Source organism: Periplaneta americana, chromosome 3 (genome assembly GCF_040183065.1).
Source record: "Periplaneta americana isolate PAMFEO1 chromosome 3, P.americana_PAMFEO1_priV1, whole genome shotgun sequence".
In the NCBI taxonomy this organism is placed as follows: Eukaryota; Metazoa; Arthropoda; class Insecta; order Blattodea; family Blattidae; genus Periplaneta; species Periplaneta americana.
In genome coordinates this window covers 139,676,670-139,692,847 of record NC_091119.1, presented here as the reverse complement: position 1 = coordinate 139,692,847, position 16,178 = coordinate 139,676,670, and the positions used below count along the sequence as shown (strand labels likewise).

Genomic DNA, 16,178 nt, shown 5'->3' with positions numbered 1-16,178 from the left:
ACGTATTTAAGTTCCTGGTGTAGCTTCAAACATGGCAGAATCATTTTCCTTTTTTATGCAGTCTTATGTTGCCTTGAAATAGACCTATTGTTGCATTGTAACAATGAATGATCCCCATACATTTAACATTACAAAGTACAATACGGATCAGTAGTTGAGGTACAATATGGATCGGGAGAAGTTAGACGATTTGTTTTGTTGTAATTATTTTGATATATAGTCCTACGCGTATATTTTATATATTACAATTTTTTTTTCGTTTTGTTGTTGATTTTAATATTTTTTTCTTACATGTACCCATGTATATGTCAAGGGTACAAACAGAACCTACATGCAGACGAAAGTGGAAGCCATCGGTGATGAACACTGCAATTAAGAGCTTCAGGGAAGGGTATTTGTTTATCCGTGAGGCTTTCGAGTTATAGCAACTTCCTTTTATTACACTCCATAGAAAACTGAAGCTTGGAAAACAGAGAGCTACTGGGTGAAAGCTTCGTGTAGGAGACACAATAGTCTTGGTTTAACACCTCTTCAGGTGAGACAAGCCGCATTTAACTTTGCAGAGGGAAGTCAGGTGGAATACGGAGAACAGAGTTGCAAGGATTGATTGGTTTCTCGCATTTCTAACGAGGCATTCAAATTCGAGTGTAAGGGAACACGAGTGTCTGTCACGTGCCAGAGCTCAGGGATTAAATAGGCAATCAGTTGCGCATTTTTTCGGCAACTTGAAAGAAGTTACGGACCAATTTGAATTGTGTGACAAGCCTTATAATGTGTACTTTTATGGATGAGTGTGGTTTTCCACTTAATAGCAGGCCTTCTAAGATAGTATGTCAAAAGGGGAAATGAAAAGTTGTTGCTATTACCAACGCAGAAAGAGAGGAAAATGTAACCATTGTTGCATGTTGTAACACATCCGGTGGATTCATCCCTCAAATAGTCATTTTTGAAAGTGTTAGGAAACACCCAGAATTTCAGGACAGCTTGCCTCCAGGCTCGATAGTGGCAATGAGCGAGTCAGTGTACATAAATGAAAATCTCTTCTTGGCATGGTTGAATCACTTCAATACATACAAAACCCAGGCAGAGTCTTGATAGTTCTGGACAATCATTCAAGCCATGTGAGTTTGCAAGCCTTGGAATATTTTCAGATGAATGAGATGAATTTTTAGGGTTACCACCACATAGCACTCATGTCTTACAACCATTAGACGGAACATTGTTTAAGTCACTGAAGACCAAATACCATAAGAATGCAATTGAATGGATTCATCGTCATCCAAATGAAAATCTGTTGAAGAAGAGATTCTGTCCCATATTCAGCATGGCTTGGAACAACACGGCTTCCATAGGTGCAGTTGTTAAAGGTTTTTCAATGTACTGGGATATTCCCATTCAATGATGACATTGTTCCGGAGGAAAAATTTGAACATGCAGTCAAGTCTAAATAATGCTGGTCATGAAACCGCTAGCACTAGTAGGCCCAAACCTCTGGAGAGCCCTCAAGCAGACATACAAATGCAACCAAGCCTATAGTTTCAGAAACTGGATGACCCACCAAAACTAGCGGCAACTTCTCAAGTCATAAAAGCTGTTTTTCGTCACCAGAGGATACCATAAAAAATTTGTTGCCTTTTCTACCTAGAAAGGAGTCGTGCCGAAAACGGAAACTGCAGACCTCTGTCCACCTTCCTTCCCCACAAAACATTGACACCACTCGTGTTAAGAGATGTGGCAATGAGACAACAAATAAAACCAAAATCCAAGGCGAGAAGCGGAACAGTGCTAAAAGAAAGTGTGTTGGTGTCATCAAGGAATCACCAAAAAGAAAAGATGTATGTAGATTCTGTTTGCTGAATTATTACAGTCCGGAATCCATAAGGAAAGGGACTGGGTTTGTTGTCAAGGGTGCCAAATGTGGTATCATGCAATCTGTGTAGGTGGAAAAGGTAAAAAACAGTTTATTTGTGGCAAATGCCAGTGATTCTATATGTACTATGTAGGGATCCGAATTGTACCCACTGAAGTACATTAAGGATCATTTTTTGTTAAATGTAATTTATTTTTCAGCGCCTAACTTAAGTGAAGTAATTTTGTTTAAACACGTGTATCATATCAGAAAATGTCCAAAGATTATATAAACATAAAATCATAGTGCACAGTCATGTATGTTGGTGGGAACAATAAAATCTGTCTTTAGTGATCTATAATGTACCACCTTACCCTATCCTAATACTACGACCCTTCTTTCTAGGTGGTGGAGATCCTGTCAGATACAACAATAAGAATTTTCAAGTACCCTTTTAGTCTCCTTAAATGCAGTTCATTGGTCATTTTAAAAGAATAGAATAAACGAAATAATAAATAATATGAAATGATATAATATAAAAACAAAATGAATAAAAAATAAAATTATATAAAAATAAATAAAATAAGCTATAATAAATACAAGAATTAACAGGACTTTCAGATGACAGAACAGCCGAAAGAATATCTGAAATTGTATTTGATCAATTAGAAAAATTTAATCATAGCAAGAAATTAATTGCGTAAACGTACGACGGAACATCGGTAAATATCGGACAGTACAATGGCCATATTCGCAACTACAAAAGGAGGAGAATCGAACTCCACTACTAATAAATTGACAGTTCCAGAATAGTGAATCAAAGACTAACATAGGCCTACTTGTATTGATTTTACATTCTATTATTATTATTATTATTATTATTATTATTATTATTATTGTTATTAATATTATATTATTGTTATTATTATTATTATTATTATTATTATTATTAGTTTTTCTTGGTCATCAGTCGTCAATATCATATCCTACATAAAAAAATTTCACGAGTCTTGTTCTTAGTTAATGAACACTCAAAATTGTATTTAATTCATATTTCCTCACATATGATCTTCAAACACAATTAGGTATCTACTTAAGCATGATACATTTTGCTCATAACCAGGCAGCGCATTTTCGTTCCCAAACATGTTAGGAAAGTTATCGGTTAGTATATCCTGGAGTTTGTGTTCAAAATCCAAACTTAAATGCTTATGTCAGGACGCTAAGAAAGGTAAAACCTAGTTCGGTTAATAATAATAATAATAATAATAATAATAATAATAATAATAATAATAATAATAATAATAATAATAATAAGAATAACAACTGTGAGTGGGATTGCTACTAAATTTAAATGGTTTGTCCAGCTACTTTTTGACCACATAAACGCACAAACATTGCAAAACTAGCGCCCTACAAAATATTAGTGCTACATATGACAAGAAATATAATTAGATCGATACAAATTAGATTTACTTTAGATTTACTTTAAATGTTATTTTAAGTGATCGTACTTCATTTAATTTAGGATGATCCCTGCTGTTGTTATTATTATTATTATTATTATTATTATTATTATTATTATCATTATTAGATTATTATCACTATTATTATTATTGATGTTATTATTATTATTAATGTTATTAATATTATTATTATTAATTTATTATTTATATTTTTGTTAATTGTGTTTATTATTAATTGTCATTATTGAGTGTAATTTGTTACCACTGCCACTGGGTATATACCCATTTTCAGCGCGAATAGATACATACATCCTACATAACACTGAACTGGTATATATAATACATAACTTATTATAGAAAATAACTATGTACTCTATAAATAAAATATATACAATTGTTTATACCTTTAACAAAATCAGCTCCGTTACGGTAAACAAAAATATATAATCTTAGATTATGAAATTCATATCTTTTACCATAACTGTCAGTAAAAATTTGTTTAAGCTAGGAATATGTTCTTTCTACGTCACAAGACGTTACAGTAACACAATTATAACAAAAATCAATATAAAAATTAACAATATTTACATTTTACACAATATGTACAAAATACAGATCAAAATGAAATACAATATAACATATATTTTTTATATTGGGTTATTTTACGACGCTGTATCAACATCTAGGTTATTTAGCGTCTGAATGAAATGAAGGTGATAATACCGTTAAAATGAGTCCGGGGTCCAGCACCGAAAGTTACACAGCATTTGCTCGTATTGGGTTGAGGGAAAACCCCGGAAAAACCTCAACCAGGTAACTTGCCCCGACCGGGATTCGAACCCGGGCCACCTGGTTTCGCGGCCAGTCGCGCTGACCGTTACTCCACAGGTGTGGACAATATAACATAGATTGATATATATAATAATAATAATAATAATAATAATAATAATAATAATAATAATAATAATAATAATAATAATAATAATAATAATAACACAAAAGTCTGAATGAAAATGCAACTTAGTATTAGAATCAGATCACAATGTAGCCGTAACTTGGTGTTTTACATACAACATTGACGATGGAGCGTCTGTATTGTACTATGATTCATATTCTATGCGTACCTGCTTACAATACTACCCTGCTTATGCATCCATAGCTAACGAGCCACGTTATGCATCGACGTGACGCAATAGATGTACCAGAAGAAACTACTCGATCCGCTGTACTTTCGGGAACAAAAATGCGCTGCCTGCTCATAACTTCGCATCTACTTTGGTAAACTAAATTGTTGTCATTGCAGTGTATCTTCTTCGCAGTAAGGGACTCTGAAAAAGAACTAAGGGAGAGATTATTGAAGTGCTTCGTGTGGAGTGTGGAAATGTATAGGCCGAAGTGAAAACGAACGACTAGAAGTATTTTAAATGTGGACATGGAGGAGAATGGAACGTGTGAAATGGACAGACAGAATAAGAAATGAAGGTATACTAGCAAAGTGTGGGTGAAGAAAGGAAAGGGTAGTGCAGAAAATGATTAGGAAAAGGAAAATAAATTTTGCTGACTCACTGACTAAGAAGGAACTGCCTACTGAAGGACGCACTGGAAGGATTAGTGAACGGGGGAAAAGGTCGGAGCAGAAGAAAATATCAAAAGATAGACAACATTAAGATATATGGATCGTATGCAGAGACTTGAAGATGGCGGAAAATAGGAAAGATTGGAGAATGTTTTTTTTTTAAATAAAAGTCCTACCCTTGGAATAAAAAAATGAATGAATGATTTAAAGAATGAATAAATGAATGATTGAATACAAAACAAAACACTAAATAACACGCGAATATAAAACATATCAAATAACACAACTTTATTACAGAACAACAACATTAATGATAATAATATTAATAAGTAATAATAATAATAATAATAATAATAATAATAATAATTATTATTATTATTATTATTATTATTATTATTATTATTATAATACGTATGTAAAAATGTCTTAATTACAGTTCATTTTCATGTCTCTGGCACTATATTGTGCATATTTTGAGCTTTTCTTTGACAAAATTCAAATGATTAGACGGTAAAACTATCTGGACATGATTTTAATATGATACTGGTCTGTAATCTAAGATAACAGGACATCACAGTTATCCCTGTCATTGATGGGATTCGAAACCGGCGTCAGTGCAGTTATTTAGCCGTTGTATAACTCTATAGAAAAGCAGTAATTACTATAGGGGAACAATTTACAAAATTCCGTTGGTCTGCGCGTGCGTGAATCTTAAAGAGTGACACAATATACTATTCACTTCCTCCTTCCTAATTGTCAGCCAATAGTAGCGCGTACTGATAGCAGTGATGCGTCAGATGACTTGTCAATCTGTAGCGACAATGATTCAGATTAATGGAGGGAAACTCCAGACTCCGCTTCCAGCACAGCGGTAAGGTTTAGTAACCTCCTACAACGGAGTGTTGCCAGTTGTAGGCCTATAGCAGCGATCATCAGCACAGAGCACCCTCGGGCTAGCAACTCTTACCCGCGGATAAGAGACTGCACTATGGTGCATCCGTAGCTGCTGGCGGGTATGCTCTCTCCTTCTCTGCCTGGTGCAGGACGGGGCATATGATGTTGCACCGAATACCTTTTACCCATTTCAGAGAGTGCTGACGACCACTGGCCTATAGTATAATCTGCGTCTCGGAACATGGAATAGGCCTAAACTAAAGACTTAAATCTCAGGAAAACTTGAGAAATGTCTTCTAGCGTGACAGTCACTGTAAATAATGGAATACAGTAACTTAGGCCTATACGTTTTGTTGCATTTTGGTATTTCGTCTAATTCTTGGGTTCTATAAATAAATAATAAATAATGCCGATTTTTTCTATTTGATATAATCTTTAATTTCAATTAAAATTTTTTGTTATTTTTTGTTTATTATTATTATTATTATTATTATTATTATTATTATTATTATTATTTATTTATTTAATCTGGCATGCGCGCTGGTTCGATTCCTCATGGGGGAAGAAATTTTCTCATGAAATTTCGGCCAGTGTATGGGACCGGTGCCCATCCAACATCGTGATGCACTTGGGGAGCTACGATAAGTAGCGAAATCCGGTTGCGAATACCAGCTGTAACGGCTGGGGGGATCATCGTGCTAACCACACGATACCTCCATTCTGGTTGGATGATCGTCCACCTCTGCTTCGGCATGTGGGCGTGAGGCCAGCAGCCGGCTGGTCGGTCTAGGCCCTTCACGGGCTGTAGCGCCACGGATTATTAGAGCTAAGGCCAGTAGGCCTTCTCTTCCGCCCAGCCAGACTCTCTTCATATCATGGGATACTGAGAAAACTCAGAGATCTTTGCAAGAAAATTCATCAAGCAGTAGACGAACATTGTGAGAAAAGCTCGGTTCATCAAAAGGTACGGTACATCGTCACATCAAGACTCTAAAATAATAATACAATAATTGCCGATCTATACCTTTGAATTAGCACCAGAACGAGCCCAGTGCCGAGAGGATATCTGTCGTCAATCTCTCTGTAATCCCATGAATAAAAGATTTATTAAGAGAGTAGTAGCATTTAATGAGAAGTGAGTGTTGTACCGCAATCCTGGCAAGCAGAGACAATTGTTCGACCGTAAACAACTAACGCCGCTGTTAAACGAAGCCGCTTCGAGAAAAAAAGTTAATGTGTGTTTGATGGAATTATAAAGGAGTAGTACTCTTTGAACTGGTTCAAAACGGAGGATCTATTGATGCTCAATTATATTCTGACCAATTTGAATGACATAAAGCTGTTTTAGCTCAACGATAGACGGCATTGGTGAATCATAATCTAGTTCTGTTGGAACAGGAAAACCCGAAGTCCCATACAGCTGAAAGTACCAAACAGAAAGTCCAGTATGAGGGAGCAATCGAACTCCTACCACTTTCAGCTTATACACCTAATCTTGGTCCTTCCAATTTACCATTTATTCCGATCATCTTATAACTTATAAGAAAAAGGTAAAGCCAGAGAGAATAATGGTAATAGTACAGTCTAGTATATACAGTCACGAAGCTCAATACGTAGTAAATATGCATCCGTAGATAGTTGCTAACCACTAGGATCGCTAATATCGCCTCATTAAAGACAATGCGAAATAATACCGACACAGTCTATTGTTCCTAGCACCTCCACAACTCAAGCTTCGTGACTGTATATACTAGACTGTGGTAATAGGGTTGAAAGAAAGATAAATCCATTAGAAAAATGTGAGGAGTAAGAGTTGCAGGGGATGAAAGCAAGGAAGAAGAGAAGTATTAAAAGAAGGGAGACGTATGGAAAAAAAGGGTGTTGAGAAATGCGAAAAGGAAGAGAGATGAGATGGTTGGAAACGGTGGTAGATGAGATGGTTAGAAAATAAAGGGGACGAGATGGTTGGAAAGGAAGGGAGACGAGTGTATTGAAAAGGAAGGGACACAAAATGATTTAAAAGGGAGACAAGAGGGTTGACAATGAAGGGAGAAGCAAGGGTTGAAAAGAAAGGTAGAAGAGAGGGTTGAACAACGGAAAAGGGAGACGAGTTGGTTGAAAAGGAAAGAAGTCGTGGTGGTTCAAAATGAAGGGAGACGAGACTATTGAAAAGGGAGGGAGACGAGATGGTTTAAAAGAGAGGGACACGAGAGGGTTGGAAAGAAAGGCAGGTGAGATGTGAAAAACAGTTGAAAAGAAAGAAGAGATAGGTAGAAAAAGAGGGATGTGTAAAATGAAGTGAGAGAAAAGGTAAGAAGTCCACACCTGTGGAGTAACGGTTAACGCGTCTGGCCGCGAAACTAGGTGGCTCGGGTTCGATTCTCGGTCGGGGCAAGTTACCTGATTAAGGTTTTTCCGGGGGTTTCCCTCAACCCAATATGAGCAAATGCTAGTAACTTTCGGTGCTGGACCCCGGACTGATTTCACCGGCATTATCACCTTCATCTCATTCAGATGCTAAATAATCTAAGATGTTGATAGAGCGTCGTAAAAAGGTATGAAAAGACAAGGGAGATTATGTTTAAATGAAGGAAAGAAAATAGAACAGTAGACATTGTGCAAGACTAAAGGGATGAAGAGAATAAGGAAGAAAAGAACGAAGGAAACAATAAGAAAGTCAAAAGGTACCATAAAAAATAGAAGAAGAAGAAAAGGGATAAGGGAGGAAAATATGGCAAGGAAAAAAGAGAGGAGGATGAAACGATAGAACGGGAAAAAATTGTGGAAAGAAATGAGAAAGAAATCAAAGATAGAAAATATTAGACGAAAAGAATATATAGAGAGATCGAAAGAAGAACCTAGAACATAAAGACGGAAGGAACCAAGAAGTGGGCAGAAAATTAAATAAGACAGAACGAGATGGGACCTTTTTCAAAGTACTGTACAACGAAATAAAATAGTAAGCCGAACAACCGCTTGGAGCGCTGAATACCAGATTAAATTCATTTTCGTTCCTAGTCGTTCTTACGAACACCACCAGATGCCACGCTCTACTGGTAAAGCTGATTAATGACGCAACGTACATGTTGATAGTATGGAGGGCGTTGTGAAAAGGAACAAGTGACGTACGGAAAGTGACATCACTACCGCGTTTCGCGGGAAACGGTACAGCGGATGCTGTGGTACTGACGTAAGGACCGGCCCACGGCGTAATGCCCGCGGCTAATTGGAACGTTATTTACACACTAAAAGCAAGGTTTTCTGTTCCCAGATCTTGATGAGTGTGAATTTTGTTTATTGTTTCAGAGGAATCGTAAGAGTTTCCAATGGTAATGACCCGCTGCCTAAAAGCCTCTGACGTAGAAACAGTTATTGCTATTTTCTAGTTTGACAAATGTAGAAATTGACCCATGTTTGTTATTTCGGAGGTGAGTAATCTGGTCGGCTGTCATGATTTTTTCCCAAGCACGTGATTAGTCTTCATTTTTAATGCTTACTCTGTTACATTTGACCTAGAGTAACTTGCATGGATTTATTGTTCTTCTGTTTATCGCGAAGTGAATTTGTCTGGAGTTTTCCACATTCTTTTGAAGGGTTACCGCCTTCTTTCGATTTTTCACCCTCACATCAGTCTGTAGCGCAATATATTTTATACGTGGTTACTTTTTATAATTGTAGACGTAGCCTGTTATGGTTTAGTAATGTGCTTTTTGATTTGCTTTGTATTGGCGTGTTATTTTTGTTTATATTAATTAATTAATATTAGAGGAGAAAAATTCGCTCCGGCGCCAGGGATCGAACCCGCATCCTTGGTTCTATGTACCAAGCGCCCTAACCATTGAGCTATGCCAAAGTTAAATCCACAGTACCGGTTTGAATCCCTCTCCTCTAGTGGCTTTCCCCTTTGTGGCCCGACTCCAAGTTCGAAATGTTGACTTTTTTTATATTAAGTCAACTGCCATTAAAAAGGAGCGCACTCAGTTGAAGTGACTTGGTGGGCAGGATTCCACAGTAATATGCACTGTTGCTCGAAGAATCTACGTAAAGATTAATTTTTTGGTCCTACAGAATACGTCTGTTACGGTAACAATATTAGAGGAGAAAAATTCGCTCTGGCGCCGGGGATCGAACCCGGGTCCTTGGCTCTATGTATGCCAAGCTCCCTAACCGTTGAGCTACGCCGAAGTTCAATCCACAGCACGGAATCGTTATTTTGTGTTTTGTTTTGTATTTGTATTTTGTTGTCTCCTTTATGTTGTGTTTTATATTTGGGCCATTCCATTCCGGGTCCTTGGTTACCTTGTACCAAGCGCTCTAACCATTGAGCTACGCCGAAGTTCAATCCATAGCACCGGATCCTTTTTTGTGTTCTGTTTTGTATTTTTGTTTTGTTGTCTTCTTTATGTTGTGTTTTATATTTGGGCCATTCCATGACAAATTAAGCCTGACTCAAAACTTTTCAACTTTTCAAACGTCTTATATCACATCGAAGATTATGCAAGAGAAAACACTGAAGTTATCTGTGAAAGAAGAAATATGGATATCAGTTCACCATTTATCAAGAAATTACGGTTTAAATAGAGTAGTGGAAACTTGCAGACCTGAAACTAGATTTTGTACTGTAAGTTAGTGTTATTGTTCAAAGCTCCCCATTCCATGTGTTAGCTCTTTTATTGTGTTGAATGAAAGAAGATAGTCCACTGTTGCAGGCAACATAAATATTTTGCTCTACAAAATAGGCATATTTTCTAAAATGAGTGTATATTATAGTGCTTGTTTCAACATTCCGCCTGTGACAAAATAACTTAAAAAGTTCGTTCTTAGAAAAAACAAAGCTTGAGATGAAATTTGAAGTTATGTATAAGTAAACTTGTCCTCTTTAACATTATTTTTAAATTATGGTTTATTTAACGACCCTCGCAACTGTCGAGGTTATATCAGCGTCGCCGGTGTGCCGGAATTTTGTCCCGCAGGAGTTCTTTTACATGCCACTAAATCTAGTGACATAAGCCTGTCGCATTTAAGCACAGTTATATACCATCGACCTGGGCCGGGATCGAACTTGCAGCCTGGGGTGCAGAAGGCCAGCGCTATACCAACTGCACCACTCAGGGCGACTCTTTAACATTATGAAGCCAATGTTTCAGATTGGTACACAAAGAGATTTTCGAGATTAATCGTAATTATTGTGTGTCCTACCTGTGGCAGATTTTATGGAGACATCTTTTTCCACACCTGGATGAAACATCAGCTGGCAGGATGCTGAACTTGCTCAAAGAAGATAAAAGGAAGTAAAGAAGTCATAAAGATAGGGAAAGAGAGAAGGACGAAAGACGGCAGGAGAAAATTAGAAGAAAAGTAAGAGAATCGAGTAGTGCGTTAAAAGGAAAACAAAAAGTCCATTGTTGTTCCAAATTAGAACCATGTAGGAGTTCTCAGGCCCTTGTAAAATAGAGTAAGATAGTTCTTTCTCACATTCTGACGAAAAAAATTTTCTGTTATAAATAACCTTATATTGGAATGTATAGGTCTACCTAATATTGGCAAAAGAGAGAGTCAAGAAAGTATATTCGCTTATTATATGATACCGTTACTAAAGTTCATGAGATTTATGTTCAAGATCATATCAATCGGCAAGGCCCTGGTATCAAAGATGACTGCGAACATTTTAAAACTGGCAAGAGGATAGTTTACTAGAGAATCGTCACTTGATTGTTACTGTCAAAAAAGCATACAATTTGTTGAAAACAGAATACCAATCAGCCAAAATAAATGTATGAATCATTGCAATTACCGTCAACTCCATAACCACCACCACTATCACCATCATCAACTCTAACACCACCTCCATCGCCACCACGACATCCAGGGTCATTGCCAATACCATCACCACCATTTCATAAATTTGGATTTTTTACCTGTTATGATATCGGTATGTTTCGTTTGGTGCGATTTTATTTTGGAGCATTTTGTATTCTTTGGTTAATGCTATTGTTATTAGTTTTGGAATGGAATTTACGGGAGGGAGGCATTATGACCCAGCACTGCGACTTGTTACGATCTATTGCGCTAATCCTCAAGCTAGACGCATTCACAAACACAAACTGGCTGACTACACTAAGGTTCGCTGCGTACCTAGGTTTCGAACAGGCAATTCCCCTCCTCTCCGTTCCTAGTCCAGCCCCCTCCGTGCGTCGCCAGCCGCCGTTCGGGGAATGCTATGGAATGATGACGAAATGGAGAAATAGTGACGGAATGATATTACTAGTGTTACTCTTACTATTGACTTTGTTTACGAGAGCTGGACGGGACGGACCGTACACTTTGGCACACTTTTGCCCATTCTGCACTCTATAATATATGCGATGATTGTCCAAGTCGTCGCCCTGAGTGGTACAGTTGGTATAGCGCTGGCCTTTTGTGGCCGAGGTTGCGGGTTCGATGGCATTTTTAAGTGTGCTTAAATGCGACAGGCTCATGTCACTAGATTTAGTGGCATGTAAAAGAACTCCTGCGGGACAAAATTCCGGCACATCGGCGACGCTGATATAACCTCAGCAGTTGCGAGCGTCGTTAAATAAACCATAATTTAATTAATTTAATTTGTCCATGGGAGACATGCCTCAACCCCTGATAGAGCCAGGTTCCATCCATTTACAAATAGCCTGATATGCCCGAGGGTTCCAATCCCCAAACCTTTGCTACATCAGCATCAGAAACCCGTACTTGCTCCATGACTTCACCCCGGCCTATTTCACTATTACAGATGATAGATGAAATGAAGGGAAGGTGGAGGTTGTTGGTGGAATGATAAGAGGAAAACCCCCTGCAACATCTGATTTGTCAGCTACAAATTTCATCACGAACCGACCGGGGATCGAACCTGATAACCTGGGTGGAATACCAGCACGCTAGCATTTGAACTACAGGCGCGACTTATTCTTACTATTAGTATGGCTTCTGCTGATTGAATTAACAAGATTAAGATTAACAGGACTTTTATTGCAAGCAAAAATTACGTACAGTAACAAAGATTTTACAATACTGTTGTAATACTCGTATATGAATATTCTTCAAAATTCGAAATTGATTACCAGGGAAAGGATTTATATGTAAATACATATTTACTTATAAAGCTAATATAATTTATATTTTGCATTATCTTTATGTTTCACAATGTGTAGGGTTGAAAAATCCTACTTTTATTTTCCATATTTTTCCATATTTTAGAGTTTAGTACATATTTTCGTTAATTTCCATATATTTTCCATATTTCATATAAAACAGTCCATATTATATTAGGTTTAACAATAAAACAAAACAAAATTCCATTAACTTTTAAAAATACATTTCAACAATAGAGATTTAAACACATGTTCAGTAATCCCTTTAACATCAGAGTTATTTGAAAATTAGCAGTCCTATCAACAATGGGAAAGTAAGTTACAAAACTGTATTAATTTAATTTAAAATTTTTAACAGACTTCAGTTGTGCAGCTCAACAGTTAAATGCCAGTCAGAGTACACATAGGTTCAGTTTTGTAAATCATACTATAAAGACGGTAAATATGCCAAAAGTACGTCATTCAGTCAATTTAAAATCAAAACTAACAAGTTACATTTCAGAATTTAAAGAAGATGGTTTATCAACTGACAATAAAATATTATTTTGTAATTTGTGTCAGTGTGCAGTATCATCTACACAAAAGTTCCTGGTGCAACAACACATTACAACTAGTAAACATCAGGCCAACAAACAACTAAATTCCAAGCAGAGACAATTGTTTTTAACACAACCAACAACATCGAATGTAAGATCTGAGTTTAACATCGACCTGTGCCGTTCTCTCATCTCTGCTGATATTCCTCTCTACAAACTAAAGAATAAGGTCTTCAGGGAATTCCTTGAAAAATATACTCAACATACAATCCCGGATGAGTCAACACTTAGGAAGACGTATGCTCCATCCATCTACGATGAGACAATACAGAAGATAAGAGATGAAATTAAAGATAGTTCAATTTGGGTTTCCATTGATGAGACTCCCGACAAAGAAGGTAGACTTGTTGGTAATGTAGTTATCGGTTTGTTAAGTGAACAATATTCTGAACGAATTCTTTTACATTGTGATGTTCTAGAAAAGTGCAATAACAAAACTATAGTTAAACTGTTCAACGAAGCTATGGGTATCCTGTGGCCAAAGGGTATTATGTACGATAATGTGTTATTCTTTATTAGCGATGCTGCCCCTTATATGGTCAAAGCTGGACAAGCATTATCTGTTGTATATCCTAAATTGACTCATTTTACTTGTGTGGCGCATGCATTTCATCGTGTGGCAGAAGTGGTCAGAGACAATTTCCCTAAAGTAGATTTGTTGATTTCATCAGTGAAAAAAGTATTTCTCAAAGCTCCCAGTAGAGTTAACGTGTTGAAAGAAATGTACCCTGAAATTCCATTGCCACCAAAGCCAATTTTAACTAGATGGGGTACATGGCTAGAAGCAGTTGAATATTATGCCGAACATATAGACTCTATTAACAATGTTCTCCTTGCATTGGACTCTGAAGATGCAGTCTCAATTGATACTGCGAAAACAGTTACCTGTGACGTAAGTGTGAAGAATGACTTAGCTCACATTCAGCATACATTTTCATGCATCATAAAAACGCTCAAAAGTCTCCAAAATAGGCACCTTTCACTATCTGAAAGTTTTGAAATTATAAATAGTACTGTGGAACAACTGAATCGTGGTAGAGGTAAAGTTGCAGATGCAGTAAGAGCTAAGGTGGACACTGTACTTTCAAAAAACCCTGGATATGAAGAACTACAAAAGGTTGTTGCTGTGATGAGTGGTGAATCAACAGTGAAGATTAACTTGGACTTATCCCCAGCAGACATTGTGAAATTGAATTATGTACCAGTTACTTCTTGTGACGTCGAACGCTCTTTTAGTCAGTATAAATCTATCCTCAGAGACAATAGAAGAAGATTCACTTTTCAGCACTTGAAAGAAATGTTTGTAACCTATTGTTATGGTAACAGACAATAAAAATTGTGTTTTGTTGAAACTACATTGGAAGATAAGGTACGTCCATTATATTTTTTGTTTAGTTTGATTAAAATGTACCAATATTTAACGTACATAGTCATTTTTTTATAATTTTAAGTCCATATTTAATTCCATATTTTGGTAAAAATCCATATTTAATTCCATATTTTGGTAAAAATAACTACATATATATTTACATATTTCATATATTTTTAGTCCATATAAATCCGTTCCCTGTTGATTACCAATCTCATAGTCAAATACATATTGTACAAATACAATGTAACTGGGTCACACCCGAAAAAAAAACAAGATGTTTGAGGTCGGGTGTGACCAATAATGAAAACTGGATAGAAGAAAAAAAAATTAATAATAATAATAATAATAATAATCACAACTGTGATAAACTGTTAACTGTAATTACATATAAAATTTAAAAAGAATAAGAAAAAAAAACAAAGAAACAGTACATAGCCTATAAATAAACATACCAAGTTAAGAATACAACATTGTGAAAGTGGCAAAAAAAATAAATAAATAAAGGATAAGAATTTACATGAATTATAATTTAGAAATAGTTCAACCACTTGTTTTTTTAATAATGTATTGTTTAATAATTTTAGCTTAGGATTCTTCTTTACAAAATCATTATAGAATCTTGGACCATAATTAGAACTATGCCTTAGACCTGCTTCAGTCTTACATTTTGGTTCAATGAGGGGGAGCGAAATATTGTATCTTCTTGTGTTGTGGCCATGATCGTATGATATAAATTTAGCTTGATATTTATAGTAGTGATTGAAAATAGTATACATATAAATTTACTTGATATTCAAAACATTAAATTCTTTATATATGAGATGAGTTGGATGACAAAGGTTTCTTCTTAAACATATTATAATAATTATTTTATGTAGTAATATTAATGGGCGAATGGTACTCTGTGATAATCAGACATCGGATTCTAGGGCAAATGCCTATTTTGTTTCTTTAGGAGAAAAGTAAAAATAATTATTAATATTTGTGTTTCATGGAAATTGAAATGTATTCAAAGAGTTTTACAGTGCCCTAAAATGCCCTAAAACGGTTATTAGAGCCTAATTTGTTAATATTCGCCTAAAAATGCCTAACTCACTGTAAAGTTTCGCATTTTACCCTTACTTTTTATAATTTATACATGCATTCACTGCGAAATTTAAGGCATTTAAAAAGTGGAAAGTTTGCTTCACACCGGCCATGAAACCATTGATAAAGGAAACAAAATGTTTTGAATTTCACGACACTCGCAATAGATTTCACCGAATTTAACATGTTTGGAGGAATAAATGCCGACAAAGAAC

The 16,178-nt window shown here is 36.1% G+C and overlaps 1 protein-coding gene across 1 annotated transcript in view; it reads left to right on the top strand.

The window, feature by feature from the left end:
* LOC138696566 (fucose mutarotase-like) overlaps positions 1–16,178 on the top strand; it is a 217,981-nt gene that overhangs the window by 25,878 nt on the left and 175,925 nt on the right. The window lies entirely within an intron of this gene.